Source organism: Bos grunniens, chromosome 19 (genome assembly GCF_055505025.1).
Source record: "Bos grunniens cultivar Pamir isolate PY7600 chromosome 19, Bosgru_T2T1.0, whole genome shotgun sequence".
Classification (NCBI taxonomy): domain Eukaryota; kingdom Metazoa; phylum Chordata; class Mammalia; order Artiodactyla; family Bovidae; genus Bos; species Bos grunniens.
Window position 1 is genome coordinate 63,425,430 of NC_141183.1, and position 8,739 is coordinate 63,434,168.

Sequence of the window (8,739 nt, forward strand, 5' to 3'; positions counted from 1 at the left end):
TCTTTGGGGACCAATTGGGAGAAAAAAAAAAAACCAATAGTGTAACTGTTTTGATACTGAAAATTGATAAATGTCTTTTTGAAATAACTAGTCCCTCCAAAATAAATAAATCCAATATGACAATCTCTTTATTTTTTTAAATTTATTTATCTTAATTAGAGGCTAATTACAATATTGTATTGGTTTTGCCATACATCAACATGAATCCGCCACGGTGTGCACATGTTCCCAATCCTGAAACCCCCCTCCCACCTCCCTCCCCGTACCATCCCTCTGGGTCATCCCAGTGCACCAGCCCCAAGCTTCCTGTATCCTGAATCGAACCTGGACTGGCAATTCGTTTCTTATATTATACATGTTTCAATGCCATTCTCCCAAAACATTCCGCCCCTCCACCACAGAGTCCAAAAGACTGTTCTATACATCTGTGTCTCTTTTGCTGTCTCCCATACAGGGTTATCATTACCATATAAAAATAAATAAATAAAGTCCTTCATTAGAGTCTGTTGATGATGCCTGTGTTCAAGGCATGGGTCTCTGAGGAACACAGGGCACTGCTCCTTCTGTAAAATGATGACCGAGAGGCTCCCCCTAAATACATTGTTATCACTGCCTGTTGTCCAGGATTTTATTGAATAAATAATAAATAATTTAGCTCCATGAGAAATTCAGATTCAAGAAACACATATCAGCTTCTTGGATTCAAATCCAGGCTTTAACACCACAAACTGCATATTGTTAAGCAAATTATGTTTTGCTTTATCTCAGTCATAAAATGTCTCATTATACCTCATTTGAGAATTCAGTGAGAAAATATGTATAAAATGTCTGGTACATGGTGCATAGCATGTATTAAATGATTTATTATTTATATTTTTAAAATTTGTATCTGTATATAAATTATGTGTTTCTATATAAACATTGCAGTTAATTTATCTGGAGACCAATCATACATTTATCATTTATGTCATTAATGAAATTTTATAAATGAATGATTAAATGCAAAACAAAATGGGATTCTTTTTACTTTATTGCTTGGCTAACCTATATTCAAAAATCATAATACATAGTATAGGTAAGGCTATGGGAAAAATTTCTACTTCTCTGTTCATTAGTGACCTACAACATCTTATCACATATTCATTTATCATTTAAATTTATTTTTCCTTTAATGTTTTGTATTTTTATCCATTTTACATTTTTATTTATTTATTTTTTGTTCATTGCTTAGAGATAGTGGTTTAATTTAGATATTAATTCTGTGTATATCCTCTCAAATGTAAATCTTTCTTTAAACTACTATACTTTTGTTAGTTGATGGTGTGAGTTTCTTTTCTTGAGTTTTGGAAAAAGGTGAAATTGTTAAATATATCTGTATGGAATTTCAGTGATTGGTAAAGAAGATTCTTCTACCCCTAGAATGCACACAGTCATCAACTTGGTAAATTAAAAGTAAAGATACTTTTTACTTTACCTCCTTATTAAAAGTTTAATTGACATTCAGCTTTGATAAAATATTAACTATACATGCAATTTAGTTAGTTTTCAGTTGGAAAGGTAAGTGAGGCACCTCATTTACTTAAAAATGTGTCCTTCTTTCACATGTCTTTAAATTACTTCCTCTTCATTAGTATATATGATTTTTGAGGTTAGAGATGTTGTTTTAATCAGTTTTGTATTATGTACCCTAAAAGTATGAAACATAATAACCATACTGCCTATTGATTGAATGAAAAAACAAAATTTCTAAAGATTTCAGGGAATCTCTCATAATAATTATATTTACAGGTAATTTTATCTGAAACATAGACATTCAGAAGCAACTATGAAACAAAGGAACAATGTAACTGAATGTATCCTCCTGGGGCTCACTCAGAGTGTCCAGGGTCAGAAAATATTACTTGTCATGTTCTTGCTAATCTACATTGGGACCATGATGGGCAACCTACTCATTATTGTGACTGTGATGGTCAGCCCAACCCTGGATGCTCCCATGAACTTCTTTCTTGGCTACCTATCATTTATAGATGCTGTTTATTCTACTACAGTCATGCCAGATATGATAACAGGCTTACTGTGTGAGAAGAAACCCATTTCCTTCCTAGCTTTCATGACCCAGATTTTTATGTGGCACTTTTTTGGTGATGCTGATATATGCCTCTTGGTCGTCATGGCCTATGACTGTTATGTGGCCATTTGTAAACCCTTGCATTATTTGACAATCATGAATCAGCCAGTGTGTGCTCTGCTGCTGTTGTTGGCCTGGATTGGTGGGTTTTACACGGAGTATTTCATCCTCTCTTTGTTTACAATCTTCCCTTCTGTAGCCCGAATATCATTGACCATTTCATCTGTGATGTGTACCCCTTGTTAAAAATTGCTTGCACTGACACCTACATCACTGCTTTCACAGTGGTGGCCAATGATGGGGCAATGTCTGTGGTCACCTTTACACTCTTACTTGTCCCCTATGGGGTCATCCTGCACTCCCTAAGGAATGTTAGTCAAGAAGGGAGGTGCAAAACCTTGTCCACCTGTGGCTCCCACATTACCATGGTGGTCCTTTCTTTTTTGCCTTGTATTTTTCTGTATGTGAGGCCTCCTTCCACCTTACCCACTGATAAATCCTTAACTGTGTTTTATACAATTATCACCCCTATGTTGAATCCTCTAATCTTTACTCTGAGAAATAGTGAAATAAAAACTGCCATGAAAAAGCTCTGGACCAGAAAAAGAAATGGGACAGCTGGGAAATATATGGCCCATTTTCAATGAAGAATTGCTCTTTTATGGTGTAATATCAAATGCTCTTGTGTAATATCAAAATTTATTAAATTTCTCCTCACAATTCAATTAATTGGGTATGATAAAAATATTTATTATGTGAATTCTTCTAAAGAATAAAATATATCTTTAATTTTTCCATTATTTTCTATTTCAAAGTATATATTTTGTTTGAAATACACCTGTAAGTTTGTCTCATTTTTTAAAATAAACTATATATAGTTTTGCAGTGTAAAATGTCTCTACTGAGACTATAGATATATATTCTATATATGAGTTTAGTTACAGTTAATACTGTAAACATATTTTAGTTATTGTAGGAATTTCTCATTGCTCTCTCAAATAATATAATATTTTTCAAAATTAATATAAATCATTACAGATTTCAGAAAAATAAGTAATATGTCATAAAATTTTTGTTCAATCCTTTACATGCAAACATTGTTGTTATTTGTTGCTAAGTTATGGTGAATTCTTTTGCAAATGCATGGACAATAGCCTGCCAGTTTCCTTCTGTCCATGGAATTTCCCAGGCAAGAATATTGGAGTGGGTTAGCATTTCCTTTTCCAGGGGATCTTCCTGACCCAGAGATTGAACTTGTGTCTCCTGTATTGGCTGTCAGGATCTTTACCACTGAGCCACTAAGGAAGCCGCACATATAGATAATCTATATTAATATTTGAAGTTCGTATCTTAGTTTTGTAATTGTAAGTTAATATTGCTTTATCATGTTAAATAAATTGCTTTATCATTGCTTTATTTGTTAATATTGTTATCATGTTAATGTTGAAGTAGAATGATGTTTCATAGTTATTAATCATAAGGAGGGTACATTTAAAAATATAATTTGAATGAATATGGTGTAAATGAAATATTTTTCATCATCATTATCTCTTCAAGGGGACTAAGTTTTTTGGAGTTATATTATCATAAATATGACCTTTTCACTTTCCTAGATACTTTAGAATATTTGATGATACTGCTGATATTTTTTAATATCCCCATCTCCTTTTTTGCTACAGTGTCCATAGCTTTCTATGGAGACTCAGGCTCTGCCTTTCATGTGTAAATTTAGCATAAACTATAATCCACAAACTTCAGAAATGAACTTCAGAGCTTAATAATAGATATTTTGGGTGATACAGTTTTAAAAATGCTAGCCATATATGCCATTCTATCTCCCTTAGTAATGATATACAAGTTGCTATGAAATAGAATAGGTTTATTGTTTTATTTAACAGAGACATCATTCGTAAAATTGTCTCTCTTTCTGAATGAGGCTTGAAATAAAATATTATTTGCCTCAGAATGATTGGAAGTTTGTGATCAAAGAAACAGTATTCTGCCTCCCTTATTTAGGCTGGGTTCATGAGAGGTAGGCGTCCCTGGTGGCTCAGCTCATAAATAATCCGCTTGCAATGCAGGAGACCTGGGTTCAGTCCCTGGGTTGGGAAGATCCCCTGGAGAAGGGAAGAGCTACACACTCCAGTATTCTGGCCTGGAGAATTCCATGGACTGTACAGTCCATAGGGTCACAAAGAGTCAGACAAATCTAAGCGACTTTTGCATTCATATGAGAGGTAAAGCTATTGGACCATGGGTTATTTTCACTAGTAAATCACACTGTGTAAGGAACCTCATATCCTGATTTTTATCCCGGTTACATGGAGATTTATTATAATATCTCAAAGTCTTCTCAAAACAATGAAAGTGAAAGTGCTAGTTGCTCAGTCATGTCTGACTCTTTGTGACCCCATGAACTGTATGGACTGTAGCCTGCAAGGCTCCTCTGTCCATGGAGTCCTCAAGGTAAGAATACTGGAGTGGGTTGCCATGTTGCCATTTCCTTCTCCATGAGATTTTCCTGACCCAGGGATTGAACTCAGGTCTCCTGCATTGTAGGCAGATTCTTTACCATGTGAAACACCAGAGAAGTCCCTCTCAAAACAATACTATTCAACAAATGAAACCAAACATTTGACTTTATCAGATCTTATGTAATTTATTCCCCATCATTTGAATGTTGCTATAGACTGAATATTTGTGTCCTTTCTACAAAATCATAAGTTAACTTCTTCATAATTGGTGGTACCTGGAGGTGGACCCCAGGAAATGACTAGATCATAAAGTTTAAGTTCTCATGAATGGAATCAATAACCTTATAAAGAGACCTCCAAGAGTTCACTTGATCTTTCGGCCATGTGAAGACAGGAAAAAGGTGGCTATCAACTAAAGAGGAAACCTTACCAAACATGGAATCTTCTAGAAGACTAACATTTGACTTCCAAGACAGCAAGCCTCTGAAAATAAATGTTCATTGTTTAAGCCATCCAATGGTATTCTGGTATTCGGTTATAACAGCCCAAATGGACCAATAGAGAGAAACTTAGTTAATTTTCAACTTTGTGTAGTTATTTTATATGAAGATTTAAAAGTCTTTGTTAATTGTCTATGATTACTGGTCTGTAATCTCCCTGAAGTCAGAAAAAGTTACTTAATTGTCTGTGTGCTCTCAGTTTCTTGTACAATATATAGAAAGTAAATTTCACTCTACAGATATTGTCAATTACTTGAATTTTTTTAAACTTTACAATATTGTATTGGTTTTGCCATATATCAAAATGAATCTGCCACAGGTATACATGTGTTCCCCATCCTGAACCCTCCTCCCTCCCCATACCATCCTTCTGGGTTGTCCCAGTGCATCAGCCCCAAGCATCCAGTATCGTGCATCAAACCTGGACTGGTGACTCATTTCATATATGATATTATACATATTTCAATGCCATTCTCCCAAATCATCCCACCCTCTCCCTCTCCCACAGAGTCCAAAAGACTGTTCTATACATCAGTGTCTCTTTTGCTGTCTCATATACAGGGTTATTGTTACCATCTTTCTAAATTCCATATATATGTGTTAGTATACTGTATTGGTGTATTTCTTTCTGGCTTACTTCACTCTGTATAATATGCTCCAGTTTCATCCACCTCATTAGAACTGATTCAAATGTATTCTTTTTAATGGCTGAGTAATACTCCATTGTGTATATGTACCACAGCTTTCTTATCCATTTATCTGCTGATGGACATCTAGGTTGCTTCCATGCCCTGGCTATTATAAACAGTGCTGCAATGAACATTGGGGTACACGTGTCTCTTTCCCTTCTGGTTTCCTCAGTGTGTATGCCCAGCAGTGGGATTGCTGGATCATAAGGCAGTTCTATTTCCAGTTTTTAAAGGAATCTCCACACTGTTCTCCATAGTGGCTGTACTAGTTTGCATTCCCACCAACAGTGTAAGAGGGTTCCCTTTTCTCCACACCCTCTCCAGCATTTATTGCTTGTAGACTTTAGGATCGCAGCCATTCTGACAGAAGATACCCTAAAGACTCCACCAGAAAATTGCTAGAACTAATAAATGAATATAGTAAAGTTGCAGGATGTAAAATCAACACACAGAAATCCCTTGAATTCCTATACACTAATAATGAGAAAATAGAAAGAGAAATTAAGGAAATAATTCCATTCACCATTGCAACGAAAAGAATAAAATACTTAGGAATATATCTACCTAAAGAACTAAAGACCTATATATAGAAAACTATAAAACACTGGTGAAAGAAATCAAAGAGGACACTAATAGATGGAGAAATATACCATGTTCATGGATTGGAAGAATCAATATAGTGAAAATGAGTACACTACCCAAAGCAATTTATAGATTCAATGCAATCCCTATCAAGCTACCAACGGTATTCCTCACAGAGCTAGAACAAATAATTTCACAATTTGTATGGAAATACAAAAAAACTCAAATAGCCAAAGCTATCTTGAGAAAGAAGAATGGAATTGGAGGAATCTACCTGCCTGACTTCAGGCTCTACTACAAAGCCACAGTCATCAATACAGTATGGTACTGGCACAAAGACAGAAATATAGATCAATGGAACAAAATAGAAAGCCCAGAGATAAATCCACACACATATGGACACCTTAACTTTGACAAAGGAGGCAAGAATATACAATGGATTAAAGACAATCTCTTTAACAAGTGGTGCTGGAAAAACTGGTCAACCACTTGTAAAAGAATGAATTCTTAATCTATTAAGAATTACTACTTTTTTTGTGGCATCTTTGTCAGGTTTTGGTATTAGGGTGATGGTGGCCTCATAGAATGAGTTTGGAAGTTTACCTTCCTCTGCAATTATTTGGAAGAGTTTGAGCAGGATAGGTGTTAGCTCTTCTCTAAATTTTTGGTAGAATTCAGCTGTGAAGCCATCTGGAGCTGGGCTTTTGTTTGCTGGAAGATTTTTGATTACAGTTTCAATTTCCCTGCTTGTGATGGGTCTGTTAAGGTTTTCTATTTCTTCCTGGTCGAGTTTTGGAAAGTTGTACTTTTCTAAGAATTTGTCCATTTCTTCCACGTTGTCCATTTTATTGGCATATAATTGTTGGTAGTAGTCTCTTATGATCCTTTGTATTTCTGTGTTGTCTGTGGTGATCTCTCCTTTTTCGTTTCTAATTCTGTTGATTTGATTTTTCTCCCTTTGTTTCTTGATGAGTCTGGCTAATGGTTTGTCAACTTTTTTTGTCCTTTCAAAGAACTAGCTTTTGGTTTTGTTGATTTTTGCTATGGTCTCTTTTGTTTCTTTTGCATTTATTTCTGCTCTAATTTTTAAGATTTCTTTCCTTCTACTAACCCTGGGGTTCTTCATTTCTTCCTTTTCTAGGTGTAGAGTTAGGTTATTTATTTGACTTTTTTCTTGTTTCTTGAGGTGTGCCTGTATTGCTATGAACTTTCCCCTTAGGACTGCTTTTACCATGTCCCACAGGTTTTGGGTTGTTGTGTTTTCATTTTCATTCGTTTCTATGCAAATTTTGATTTCTTTTTTGATTTCTTCTGTGATTTGTTGGTTATTCAGCAGTGTGTTGTTCAGCCTCCATATGTTGGAATTTTTAATAGTTTTTCTCCTGTAATTGAGATCTAATCTTACTGCATTGTGGTCAGAAAAAATGCTTGGAATGATTTCTATTTTTTTGAATTTACCAAAGCTAGCTTTATGGCCCAGGATGTGATCTATCCTGGAGAAGGTTCCATGTGCGCTTGAGAAAAAGGTGAAATTCATTGTTTTGGAATGAAATGTCCTATAGATATCAATTAGGTCTAACTGGTTTATTGTATCGTTTAAAGTTTGTGTTTCCTTGTTAATTTTCTGTTTAGTTGATCTATCCATAGGTGTAAGTGGGGTATTAAAATCTCCCACTATTATTGTGTTATTGTTAATTTCTCCTTTCATACTTGTTAGCATTTGTCTTACGTACTGCGGTGCTCCCGTGTTGGGTGCATATATATTTATAATTGTTATATCTTCTTCTTGGATTGATCCTTTGATCATTATGTAATGACCTTCTTTGTCTCTTTTCACAGCCTTTGTTTTAAAGTCTATTTTATCTGATATGAGTATTGTTACTCCTGCTTTCTTTTGGTCCCTATTTGCATGAAAAACCTTTTTCCTGCCCTTCACTTTCAGTCTGTATGTGTCCCCTGTTTTGAGGTGGGTCTCCTGTAGACAACATATGTAGGGGTCTTGTTTTTGTATCCATTCAGCCAGTCTTTGTCTTTTGGTTGGGGCATTCAACCCATTTACGGTTAAGGTAATTACTGATAAGTATGATCCCGTTGCCATTTACTTTATTGTTTTGGGTTTGAGTTTATACACCGTTTTTGTGTTTTCTGTCTAGAGAATATCCTTTAGTATTTGTTGGAGAGCTGGTTTGGTGGTGCAGAATTCTCTCAGCTTTTGCTTGTCTGAAAAGCTTTTGATTTCTCCTTCATACTTGAATGAGATCCTTGCTGGGTACAATAATCTGGGCTGTAGGTTATTTTCTAAACTACAGGCTAATATCACTGATGAACATAGATGCAAAAATCCTTAACAAAATTCTAGCAATCAG

The 8,739-nt window shown here is 35.1% G+C and overlaps 1 pseudogene; it reads left to right on the top strand.

Moving 5' to 3' along the window:
• The first annotated feature begins 1,825 nt into the window (after positions 1–1,825).
• Positions 1,826–2,775, top strand: LOC147352816 (olfactory receptor 4A47-like; annotated as a pseudogene).
• The last annotated feature ends 5,964 nt before the right edge of the window (positions 2,776–8,739 follow it).